This window comes from Oncorhynchus clarkii, chromosome 17 (genome assembly GCF_045791955.1).
Source record: "Oncorhynchus clarkii lewisi isolate Uvic-CL-2024 chromosome 17, UVic_Ocla_1.0, whole genome shotgun sequence".
Classification (NCBI taxonomy): domain Eukaryota; kingdom Metazoa; phylum Chordata; class Actinopteri; order Salmoniformes; family Salmonidae; genus Oncorhynchus; species Oncorhynchus clarkii.
Window position 1 is genome coordinate 50,683,686 of NC_092163.1, and position 13,958 is coordinate 50,697,643.

The 13,958-nt window shown below is 43.7% G+C and overlaps 1 pseudogene; it reads right to left on the reverse strand.

The window, feature by feature from the left end:
* Window positions 1–2,325: 2,325 nt before the first annotated feature.
* On the reverse strand, window positions 2,326–12,455 carry LOC139369446 (metabotropic glutamate receptor 3 pseudogene; annotated as a pseudogene).
* Between the last annotated feature and the right edge of the window lie 1,503 nt (window positions 12,456–13,958).

Below are 13,958 nucleotides of genomic sequence, written 5' to 3' on the forward strand. Positions count from 1 at the left end.
CCCTGGGACCCTATGTAGAGCGGTCCAAGACAAGTTCAATCAGTCCTAATAGACTGGGTCTTGTTCATCAGACAGACACCAACAGGCCCACCGGCTCAGCACTACAACACAGAAAGTGAGAAAGCGCTCCTTCAGCAGCACAAACAAAGCACAAACAGATCAGTTACCAGGCTACCCCCTTCCCCCTCTGAGACTGTGTGTAGTCTAAGTACAGGGTAGAGGTCGTGTGGTTAAAAAAAGTGTTATCCAAAGGCAGGGGGCACCGTCAGGCAGGCAGGTGGGTCTATTCAACCCGCTGATAGATTCCGTGAAGCCACTGTGGGAGAAGCTGGGGCAACCCTAAGAACAGAAACGGGTAATAGCAGCTCTATAAATTAGCACAGGACAAGGGCATGCTCCCTGAGAGGAGACAGAAGATAGTCTTTACCAAAATTATACCTCGTTCATTAAGCCTACGTAGGTTGCATGTTCTTTTTATCCCATACCTCCTCGCAGGCCCTATGAGGTATTTATGTTTGTTTTGGAGGAATACACAGAACAATAGATTGGAGTTAGTAATAGCACATTGCTGTATTCAGTCTATTTTCTAAATTAATTACTTGTAGTGGAGCCTCCAATTCTGCTCTGGTGTTTAGAAAACGGCTGATCAGTGCATGAACGCCTCAGTCGCTGGATCCCCTCTCTCAGCACGAAACTCATCATTAAGGAATAGTTCAAATATTGCTCAAATCATGAGCACCTTTTCAACTATCGGGATTCCCGGCGATGTCATCAGTATCTACAATTAAGCACTGTGACGCACTCACTAAGGCACCCCAGAGAGTGAGCCTTCCCAAGCTTTTTACATACCTTCATGACATACTTTTATCCTGACATATGGGCATATCTCATGCAGAGAGCAAACCCTCCCCCTCTGAGTAGAATGGTCCAATCTATTATTCATCCAGCCCTCCTTGTCTCCCAAGCAGCATAGGATGAAGTCATTCTGCCTATGAAGCAGAGGAGAGGGAAGGAAGCCACCACAGTAACTGGCTGGACCCCAGCATACTGAAGTACCCCCACTGGAGGAAATATCCATGCAGGCTGCACTGATTAAATCTGCTATTTTAATAATGCCTTGGACCCTAATTGAAATCCATTGGTGGTCTGTGGATGCCCAGAAGGTATAATGCCATGTGTGATGACACGCCTGTTATACTACTGTGGGCTAGCCAGAAGGTAACTACAGTACAATCATTGAGTATGGGGAGGTATCACCTTAGGCTAGAGAAGTTCCTCTGACAGAGCTGGGAGTTGGCTGATGTGTGTATGTGAGCATGTAAATATGGGTGATTGTGTGTAGAGTGTGCAAGTGAATGTCCACAATTATCTATGACATGCACGCACGCACACACTCTCTCTCTCCCAGTCTGGGTGCTACAGAGCATCTCCTCTCACAAGGCAGTGGCTTTATTAAGTCCCAATAAACGTGGGCCCAATTAGTCAGACAGGTCACTCAAGATTGACTTTGAAATTGGACGTCCATCCATGTCCCAAGGAAGTCGGGAGATGCCTTCAAAACCCGCAACTAGGGGCAACGTTGAGCGCTATTAACATCAAATAAGCTTGGATTTTGCTAGGGCAAATTGGTCAAACCGTGAGATTTTGTTGCAATTAGTAGGCCTTTCATCACGTCAGTGTGAGGAGCTCGCCTTGCTTCACCTCACCAGTCAACCGTTACTGATACTATTGTTACTACTACTGAGAGTAATCATGATGTCACTAGTCATCCTGTCAGCCCGTCCTCCTCAACCCAACATCTGCGCCGTGTTTGCATCTGACAGGCCCACTGCTGGAGTTTGAATTACCAGGGAAGAGAGGAGCTCCTCCAAATGAGATCAGCCAAGCATACGGGCAAACAGGTAAACAGATCTGGCATGCGGAACCCATACTCATTAAAGCTACTGTGTTAACATCTCACTAAACATGGAGCACCGTAATTGCATGCCAGTACTTTAAATAAAGAGAGAAAGTTATATGATCATCAATCATTGGGTCCCTTCTCTATTCTATGGAGTGAAACGACAGCTATCTGGACTGTAACATATATTTATAGTCAGTGCATCAGTATTTACCAAGCATGGATTGCTCAAAACCAGAGACTGGGAGATACTAAATTAGCTAGGAGCAATTCAGAATTTAAAAAAAACGTATCACCTTTAGAAAGTATCTTTAGCAAGAATCTAGAATCTAAACTCTCAGTACCCATATCAGCAACCATAGTTAAGATCCAAGTTCGAGCCTATAGAATAGAGCAACATAAACAAATATCGTTAGAGTGTAGAGTCAGTGCTGTACCTGTATGGAGACGTCGCTGTAGGAGCCTCCTATCACCCCAGAGATGGCCAGAGGGACGTCGTCATGGATGGCGTAGGAGCCATCAGGGCAGGTGTACTCGCTATCATCCACCTTGGTGAGGGAGGCACGGACAAACTCCAGGGACTGCTCCAGGGCGTAGGTATCCTTAGAGCAGGTGTCCAGGATGTGGGCTCCCAGCCGTATCCCCGGCAATAGGCGCTCGTCCTTGTTGATCTCGTCCAGGGCTAACAACATGGCCTCCAATCTCTGGATCCCTCTCTGAGCGTTGATTTTCCCACAGTCCTCGGCACCCTCGCCCTTCTGGTGCACAGGGAAAAGCCCTCCTATGATCAGGTCCCCGTCCACTGTGATCTCCCTCTTGGTGTCCGTATTGAAGCCTGACATGGGGAGACCCAGTGGGGCTTGGGCCAGGAGGGACACACACACACACAACAGGCTGAGGTGGGAGAGGTGGAGGTGGAGGGGTCGGGGCAGGGTGTACAGCCCCAACCCAGTAGACCTCCCTGGTGACATGGCCCTGGGCCCTGGGTGAGTCTGATCACTGCTGTCGGGTGTTTCTCTTCCTCTGGTTCTCTCTGTTCTCTCTGGAGCTGGGGAGGGTACAGTAGGCTAGCAAGGAACAGAGCAGCGTGGCACGGCGGCACCAGATCTCAAAGAGACAGTGTTTTTGTCCTGGCTGAGGCCATCTCCTGCATCAGGTTCTGGAGAGTACAGCCTGTGGATCAAACAGAGGGGGAGTCAGTCAATGCTACAATACAATGAGACCTTTGTTTCACACACATACATTCCAAGAAAATCAAGGTGCCTGGGACACATTCTCATTTCCATATATATCATCTTTACGAGACAGTAAAATGTGTGTTGTATGATTCCAATCCCAGTAAAATTAGTGTTGTAAGATTCCAGTAAAATGTGTGTTGTATGATTGCAGTGAAATTAGTGTTGTATGATTCCAGTGAAATTAATGTTGTATGATTCCAGTAAAATTAGTGTTGTAAGATTCCAGTAAAATGTGTGTTGTATGATTTTAGTGAAATTAGTGTTGTATGATTCCAGTAAAATTAGTGTTGTATGATTCCAGTAAAATTTGTGTTGTATGATTCCAGTAAAATTTGTGTTGTATGATTGCAGTAAAATTAGTGTTGTATGATTCCAGTAAAATTAGTGTTGTATGATTCCAGTGAAATTAGTGTTGTATGATTCCAGTAAAATTAGTGTTGTATGATTCCAGTAAAGTTAGTGTTGGATGATTCCAGTGAAATTTGTGTTGTATGATTCCAGTGAAATTAGTGTTGTATGATTCCAGTAAAATGTGTGTTGTATGATTCCAGTGGAATGTGTGCCATGTGATTCCAGTGAAACTACTGTTGTATGATTCCAGTAAAATTAGTGTTGTATGATTCCAGTGAAATTAGTGTTGTATGATTGCAGTAAAATTAGTGTTGTATGATTCCAGTAAAATTTGTGTTGTATGATTCCAGTGAAATTTGTGTTGTATGATTCCAGTAAAATTAGTGTTGTATGATTCCAGTAAAATTTGTGTTGTATGATTCCAGTGAAATTTGTGTTGTATGATTCCAGTGAAATTAGTGTTGTTTGATTCCAGTAAAATTAGTGTTGTATGATTCCAGTAAAATGTGTGTTGTATGATTCCAGTGAAATGTGTGCCATGTGATTCCAGTGAAATTAATGTTGTATGATTGCAGTGAAATTAGTGTTGTATGATTCCAGTGAAATTATTATCTTATGATTCCAGCTAAATTTGTGTTGATAATAACTGCTGTATGATGCAGAGATAGTCACTGGATAATGACACATTGACATAAAAGTGATAATAGAACATTTCTAATAGTTACACATGTACAATACTACATAGGCTAATGTATATTAACTTACTACTTCCATTCTCTTGTGACATGCAACTATATTCATAATGCAGCATGCTGGCCCTTTTCCCATTCTACATATTTAATATTCAACAACATATCTTTTTTTAAATGACTAGGGGTCTGTCAAGTCATATAGCAAGATAATGTGACATAATCATCGGTTTCAAAGCCAGAAGGCGACTATACAAACAGGAAATACCACTAAACATGCTGATGTAGGACGCGACAGAAGTCCCTGGTTTTACATATAGTACCCTATATTAGGAAGAAATGTCGTTCTAGTTTCTTTGCACAGGTGTATAACATGCATATATGGGGTGTATGATGTGAGAGTGAGTGAGAACAGTGGAGGACGCTGGCTGGATTCTCCAGAGTGTTTTCTCATGTCTGAGTTCTTAAGCAGCTCGCTAGCGACCGACTGCATCACTCCCCCATGGTGAATGGCTTCCTCTGGAATAGAATGTGTTTGTCTTCAACTGTGCCTGAGGGGCCATGTGACTGTTCTGGTGCGAAACTCTCTCCATCTCTCCATTTCTAATCTTCCTCGCTTTCTCTCTCTCTTTCCCTCTCTCCATATAGTTTCCTGTTTGACCGCATGCCTCTCATTGCAGGGAAACGAGTCCACAGCTGTTTGTTGCACACGCAGGCAAGCACGCACACACACACACACACACACACACACACACACACAGATGCACGCACAAACGCAAATTGTATAAAAAGGTATCCCTTGGGGAACACTGTCAAAGCAAATGATGCAAATAAGACAGATTTATCAAACACAAACACATACATTGTCATACACACACTCACAAAGAGCTGTTGAAATGTCCCTGCAGCAGTAGCTGAAGACTTATTTTCCCCTGATGGATTGAATCTAAACACTGTTTCTACTGCATAAGATTATTCCTACTTCCTGCAGACAATTTTGCATAAATATCATGATATTTACATTGAGAAAGTACTGTAGTGGCAAATTTATAACAACCACAATGACAGTGTTATTACAGTTTCAGTTCTTTCTATTTTTGTCCAACTGAAACCAATGAAAACCAAGACTGCATTCAAATAAATGTAACCAATAGTTGCACAGAGAGGCTGGACTGAGGGCTTGTAGGCCTGTTGTAAGGCAAGTCCTCACCAGACATCACCTGCAACAACGTCGCCTATTGGCACAAACCCACCATCGCTGGACCAGACAGGACTGGCAAAAAGTGCTCTTCACTGACATGTCACGGTTTTGTCTCACCAGGGGTGATGGTTGGATTTGTGTTTATCGTCGGAGGAATGAGCGTTACATCGAGGCCTGTACGCTGGAGCGGGATCGATTTGGAGGTGGAGGGTCCGTCATAGTTTTAGGTGGTGTGTCACAGCATCATCAGACTGAGCTTGTTGTCATTGCAGGCAATCTCAACGCTGTGCGTTACAGGCAAGACATCCTCCTCCCTCATGTGGTACCCTTCCTGCAGGCTCATCCTGACATGAACCTCCAGCATGACAATGCCACTAGCCATACTGCTTGTTCGTTCTTTTCGCTTTGTTTATATCCCTACTAATTACTAACATGTTTCCCCAATTCAACTCAAAGGTGAACTGGTTGACCATGCTGATCCAAATTCTTATGTCCACTGTCCCTCCCCTCTGGTCAGTAGGGAGGCAGAGCCAGACCCTGGTTGCATCCCAAATGGCTATTCCATACATAGTGCACTACTTTTGACCAGAGCCCTATGGACCCAGGTCAAAAGTAGTGCACTAGGGAATAGCCTTCCATTTGGGAGGCAATCCCTGTAGAGCAGCAAGGCCCTGGGTGTGGAGCTGTGTGAGGACCCGAACCCAGAGTGGTTCCAGTAGAGATGGATAGATGGGGCCAGAGGAGGGGCAGCAGCCAGCATCATGTCACTCTTCTCCTCCATCCTCCCCTGGGTTTCATTAGCCACACTACAGAGGAGGGAAGGGAGCAGTTTATTGGAGCAGGATATTGAGCCAGTATCATCTGCATGAGCCACTGCCAGTCAAATCCGCTCACTGAGAAAGCTGGAGATTATGAAAATGAGTCATAAAAAAGGCAGTCTGGCTTTGTACACATTTCATTTGGATTTCTCAAAGTGTTTCCTTGTTTTGAGGGTCTGGGAGAATGCTATTGAATTGAAGTACTCTTTCATGTTATCCATCACTATGGCCATCGACCATCTCATGTTGCATACGGCTCTGTATGGCAGGATATTTACTATCTAAATTAAGTAGAGTACCATTTTCTGAAAGTCTAAAAGTGCAGTTTTTCAGTCATTGCTGTAGATCTTCCCTGCTCGCCTGTGTTTGCGTGCGAAAGTGTGTGTGTGTGTGTGTGTGTGTGTGTGTGTGTGTGTGTGTGTGTGTGTGCGTGTGCGTGTGCGTGTGTGTGTGTGTGTGTGAGTCCACTCAGAGATATATATGCTCATCTCACCGACACATATTCTCCCACCTCTCTATACTCTTTGTTTCCATGGAAACTTGCCCAGAGACATGAAGGGTTGGGACGAGGCGGGCGAGGCCGAGGAGAGGACAAGTGGACCAATCTGACCATAGAGTAACGTCCTGTGGGAGCACTGGGAAAGAAGCCTGCTGTAAACTGGCCCCATCCTCTCACTCGCACACACCTTCATACTTCATCCACTACATCCATCAACCAATGCATGGCTCTATTTCACACTTTACTGCCAGGTATTCTATTCTACCTGTAACTTACAAATAAATCACCAGTCTATCTTCAATTCACCAATACACCCTAACCGTCAATGTTATTTCTGCTCTGCAGATACTTTAGAGGCAAATGCCTGTGGGTTTTGTGGATGTATGTATGCTAGAAGTGACACGTTGCATTTTATTTTACAGCACCTCTCTGCTGCAGCGTTTTGTGGGCTGACAGGTCTTTTTTTCTCCAATACCAAATTAGAGTGGGAATGTCAGGCGTTTGGCTTAGCCCCGGAGAGTCAGATAAACACAGTGAAACTGTACAGAAACCTCTCCACACAACCACTGTCTGACAGCTATAGATAATGCGTATAATGCCATGTCTTCTTTACGGTCAACAGGCTTACAATGATTTCCCCGTCCAAAATTGTTTTTGTACACTGCTGCTACTCGCTATTTATTATCTATGCATAGTCACTTTACCCCTACCTCTATGTACATATTACCTCAATTACCTCGACTAACCTGTACCCCCGTAAATTGACTCGTTACCAGTAAGCCCTGTATATAGTCTTGTTATTGCTATTTTATTGTGTTACTTAATTTTACTTAATTTTATTTAGTAAATATATTTTTTAACTCTAATTTATTAAAACTGCATTGTTGGTTAAGAGCTTGTAAGTAAGCATTTCACAGTAAGGTCTACACCTGTTGTATTCAGCACATGTGACAAATACAATTTGATTTGTATTAACTTCAAAGAGCACCCAGCCTCATTTCATCCTCTCTCCTCCCATGCAGCCATCTCCCTTCTCTTCCCTCTAGTTTCTGCTTTCTGCATCACCAGATGGCCTTTTTAATTCAAGTGTGTGGAGACTGCCAGACTCTTACACTCTACAAGCCAGGTGGTGTGAAGGAATGGGAAGGTTTTGGAAAGCAGGCAAGGATGGAAGAGGGGGGAGGAGAAGGAGGGAGGGCGGAGAAGAAGGAGGGAGGGCGGAGAAGAAGGAGGGAGGGCGGAGAAGAGGAAAGAGGGGGAAGAGCTTCACAAGGTGTTATTTTGTCTCCGTTTTTTCAATCACCTCCTCAGGCAGGAGTGGAGAGCTGCAGTATTAACATGATAATAGGAAGGCAGGTAGGCTGGGGAGTGGGCATCTATATGCAGGCTGGAGCCCAGGGAAGACCAGGGAGGAGATTCCCTGTGGAATAATTGCCTGGGAGCACAACACCAACAGGAGAGGAGAGAGGAGGGTGATGGGAGCCAGGCTTCCCCCAAAATCAAATTTCCAGCTAACAATGAGAGTGGGCCTGGGTGGAGGAAGACTTGGGAATGGTCTGCTAATGGGAAAGGGAGGGGTCATTGAGTGCTCTGAGCTCTCACATCACCCAACCCAAACAATCCATCAACCTCCTGCCCTGCAATCAGAGCACCACCTGTGGCAACCCCCTTTTTAAAGCAGCAATCTTTAATTCCCAATTCCCATACAACTAGATTTGAGTAATGGATTTATAAGTATGTATGAAAAATATAACCCAGTTATCACAGAAGAAACATGCTTCACGTCAATAAATAATTTATTGTCATGACACACGCTAACACTGGCAAGTCCACTCCACACCGTTCCAAATGTGATGCCACGCTGTGCCAAGTCTAGCCAGACAGTAATTAATCTGAAGACAATGAGTGGAGAAATCACAATTTCCATCCCCCTAATCTGTCCATGGTAGTGCAATGAGAGAACTACCTTTGCAGTCAGTGGCAGCCTGACAATATGTCTTTCATTTGAGGCTCCCCCTCAGATATCTCTGCCTAACTCTGTGTCTAACATCTCTCTCTGTCTCTCTCTATCAACTCATTTAGTGACAGTATAGGGTAGATAGATATCGGGGGGGGGGGGGGGGGGTGTGACAGGAAGTGAGCTGGCAACCGGGGGGTTGGTGGTATCAAATCCTATATGCCATTGCCCCCCACACCTCTCCAATAGCTGTATGTGTGTATTTGTGTCTTTTGGAGGGGTTGGGTTAAAAGCAGAAGTCACATTTCGGTTGGACCTTTGTGTACAATTGACCAATAAAGTGATCTTAATCTTTAATCATAATCTTATAACCCATTCAGAACTCGCTACAGGTTTGATCATACCTGTTATAGATTGAAAACCACTTCCTCTCTCTCTTTGACAGATTGTGGACTTCAACTTGCCCAGAAAGGTGATCAACTTCAGTGCTAAAAAGTTGTTTAACAAATAAAGTTTCTTCAGGAGCGTTTTCATTCATTTTTATCATGAAGTAACACTTCAACTGCAGAGGAATAACCAGTTAAATCAAGTTCCATGAATCCAGGCCTGGGAGATTGACTGGATCAATGATAACCACTGAGGTTGCTGAGGCAAAAAGACAAACCCATCTCCGTAAATGAAGAGCACTGAACTTTCCAAATAAGGTCACTGATACCAAACAAATTAAGGGGAAAAGCGGTAATTGAAGTTTAAACGATAGCAGCCCAGGAAATCTAAGGCCGGTGCTGAATAACAAAGAGTGGACACATACAGCAATTAAGAAGATGTCTACCAAATCACGCACTTACTCAATCTCACACCACCATGGTTCATCTCCTCATCATTGAGCTGACAGTAGACCAAGAGGTCCAGACTTTTCAGCTATTGAACAAAGAATATGTTTGGATTTGGTCATGTGTGTCTGTCATTACTAGCTTTCTCTGCTTCTCAGCTCCTCCCTTACAGTAACTCCATCCCTGGCATTCCCTGCACCTGTGTGAGAGAGGGAATCCCCTGGTACAGTTCCATAGTTTCTCCCCTTCCCAGGGGCCTGATTCCACCTCACTGTGTACTACCTCGTTTAAGATTCCTCACCTCTCTGTGTTCTCTGTGTCAGTGAGCTCATTACAGGCAGAACTGTGATCGGCCCAGACAGGGTGATGGAGGAATGGTGTTTATGTTTTAGGGGCTGCGTTAGGTTTTCTGTGGGTCTTTTCATTATTCATCACACACACCGTCAATGACAAGAAAGAAACAAGTGTGGACCCCCCTGATCCTAAACTGAAACCTGGGACATGCTTTCATTCTGTCTTGTTATCTCTCAAACACACATTTTACTCACGTGCACAAATACATACATCCCCAATACAGATAGACACAAACTGTACACACAAAAACACATACATCCCCAATACAAATGATATATGTGCTGCAGGGAACACAGATTCTCACAACATAAACCAAATAACTTTCAGTGAGACAGATGCATGGCTGAACACACATTGTCCCTGGTCCTACATAGCAACCTCAGGGATCCTTGACTGTCCCCAGGCCTCTCTATTAGCTCTACAGGTATACCAGTCCAGGGACACACACAACATCTGCTGCATACTGCTCTAGTTGCATTATTATGGAAACACAAAAATGCCTGGAAGCATAACTCACACGTGAAACAATGTCCTAGAAGATGTTCAGGCATTTATCTGATCGGCAAGTGATTTTTAATCAACTAATGATTTAGTTGTTTAAAGAATTCCAGACTATTTTGTCAAGCTCATACATCAAACATGGATTCAAGTTTATATTGCAGTCAATGAGCGATGTCATAAACCAGATAGTATGGGAGCTGGATGCAGAGTATACATGTAGGTATAGAAGCACTGTGTGTGTGTGTGTGTGTGTGTGTGCGCGCGCGCACGTGTGTGTGTGTGTGTGTGTGTGTGTGTGTGTGTGTGTGTGTGTGTGTGTGTGTGTGTGTGTGTGTGTGTGTGTGTGTGTGTGAATTAAAATGAGATCGGTAGCCTAAGAGGCCAAAAGGAGGTGTAAGTAATTAAGCTGTCCTGTTTGATAGGACCACAGCCATTCATCATCCAGCTTTTTAATCACAGATGACGGCTAGCTAATAAAACCCAAATGATGAATAAGAGACCTGGGTGACACTGAGATATCTTATCAGGCATTTGAGTTGTCTTAGCTACTTTGGTTTCCCCATAGAATTAGAAATTAGAATGTAATAGGATCTCTATGGTTTCCCTCTATACTGTATATCAGTTCATGCTCTAACAAAATGATAAAACAGATCCACCCATGTACATTCACACTGAAGTTGACTGGATTCTATAAATCATTTTCTATACAGTAGATCCATATATTAGACCGTGCTCAATGCATCTGGTGAATGGTGGTGGCATACTTCAAGCTGCGGTGGCTTCAGGACAGGTGAACTGGTGTAAGGTGCTCCCGTCCATCTATACAGCACTTCATAGTCACCCGACCTCCGTGGCCCGGTGCTGGGGGCGCTTGTGTTCTTAGCGGATAAGGAGCATCTTAACACGCTGGGTGCTCAGCGATAACACTGCTCCGCCATGCTCTGAGATACTTTGAGAAACAGCTACTCTGAAAACACCCAGGGGGATTAACATGATTCCACCCCTCCCCTGTGTGCGCACTTAGCCGTGGGCCACTGCCCACTCTGCACCACGCTGATACAGGTGAGCTGGATTCCATTAGGACTAAAGAGATGGGTGCACAAAGAGTGGCTCGTCTCCTCCTCCTGTTCCTGTTTCTGCTCGGATCTCCAGATGCGAAGAGAAGAGCATATTCCTCTTCAGCCACATCTTGAATTATTTACCCTAATCAACATCTCTGCAGTCTGGGTCTGAGTGCTGCCATGGGCTCGCCATTGTTTTACAAGATAATTTGCTCAAAGAAAGACACCAAGATGCATTGCGGTTGTGATAAGGCTTCTTCTCCCCCTTCTCCCCCTTTTAGGAAACATCATAATTTGACCAACTGTATGATCTATGGGAAATGCAACTTGATTTTGAGTCTCATCAATTATCATTAAATATCAGATGAAATAAAAATAAAAGCATTATAGACATAGATGTTGAATGATGGAAATACAGTCAAATATATCATGGATGAGGAGTCCCTTTGGGATTCTCTCATGGATTAGTGTCTCTACTAAATTTGCTCAAAGATCTAAACAGATAAAGATTATTAGGTTGGTGGTATGATCTCATTTGTTTACTATTACAACCAAGTAACCCTATTCTACAGACATTGCATTCACAAAAAAATCCTTAATGTATATAACCTGTCAATCAAACAAAAGATGTACGAATAATTCTAGATATTATAAGAGGTGTGTCAAAACGAAGTAGGAATAGAATGGGATTAGCCTGATACACTAATCCAGTAGTTTGTATATTGTCATTATCAATCGTTATCTCTTCTATGTCTGTAACAAAGCTTTGTTGCATTGATATAGTCGTACAAATACATCCACATGGTCGTAATCCTGCATGCAGAATGCACGCTGCTGTTGCTGGGAACAAATGCACACAAATAACAAAAGCTCTTACCTGTCAAATGAATCTCACTTCAAAGCGATTCCAAATCGGATAGGTTACACAGATTAGGTCGTGCACTTCATATCCTTGGTGAAGCTTTTGATAAATCTCGTGTTATTCTGCCGAATAAACAATTGGTGGATACTCACGATGAAGGAAGGCAGGACTAGGACCGAGAGTGAATGAAGTTTTCGCGCCTCAGAGCTGCGGCGCGCATGAGTAAGTGTCCTTGGTGCTGAAAAAGATTCGGACTAGCGCGCGGATTCCTTTAGATTTTATCCCGTGGCCAGGGTTAAAAAGTACACATTTTACATACCTCAGGCACTAATTTAACAAAATACTTACTTCAGATTACTAACAGCGCGTCGACCTTCTAAACTCGGCTGTGCAACAGATCTATTTGATAACAATTGAGATAGAGCAGTTATCAATTAGCCTGCCTGGAGATGAGAAGACTGTTGAGAAGAAAATGTTTTTCCGGGTGCCCGAGATTTTTTGGTGTCAAATCATTATTTCCCATGCATATCCTAGTTTGACAAAACACAGGCAAAGTCCACAGGCCATCATGTGAACTGATCTGTCATATTGACACCCAGAAGAGGACAGACTGAACGCCTGTGGATGATAGTGACTCCAAAGAGGTGTGTCTGTGGGCTAACCAGCCTGCATGTTGTGAACGACCACTCTGCAAACAATAAAGGTACAATTGATTGATTTTGATCTGTGCATTAAGAATTTGGCCATAGTCTTTCTCACATGTTTTAGATGAACTGTTATAATTTATAATAGACTCAAAGTAAATTCAAAGTAATAGTCCATTAATATTAATGCAATGATAAGAATAAGAAGACAAATTCTCTATTATCCTAATGCTCTATTATCCTTTTCTGTTTTTGAGAGCTGTTGTTTAGGTTGCACTGAGCGTGCAAATGTGGAGAAGCTCAGGGAATCGTCTTGATTTTGTTAAATCGGGAAAGCACAACCTGTAACAGCAGCTCTTTGGCTACTGCTTAGCTGCATTGCCGCGAGGTCTATCTATATATGTTCTATTTCCAGTCCACACACAAGTTCTGACATGGCAGCGCAGGCGAGTGAGAGCGCGAGGTGGCTCCCAGGTGTTAAACCTGTGCGTGCTGGAAGTGGACTCGAGATCACCACTGCCAAAACCAACATCACACAGTCATGGAGGGTCTATCAACTGATGTAGTCATCCATATCCACACTTCCGCTGGAATAGGATTAATAATTAACAACATAGGGAAGGCCATATCTTCATGTCCTCAAAACACTAAATATACCCCATGTGGGTTTCACTATTAATTACATCAGTTGTCAAAGCAGTGTGTTACCCCATCTTCAGTATGTAGCCTGCTCTTCTAACTTGCCTTTGGAGAACAGGTGGGGTGCCAGATAAATAATTGTGATCTGTCAGCCATCACAGTAGGCAAATTGAAAAGCAAATCTGCATGTGGTAGGCCTACACATTAATTGAACTGATCAGACGGATAACGAGTAAGACTAATGGCTCAATCTGGGATTCAAACAACAACAAAGGGAACCCAGACACGTTTTTGGTAAACATCATTGCTATCTCCCTAGCCCACCCGGAAGGTGCCCAGAGACCTGGGGGGTGAATAGCCGACTTAAGATTCAAATTCAAATACCCCACACTCCGACACCATGAAAAGGAA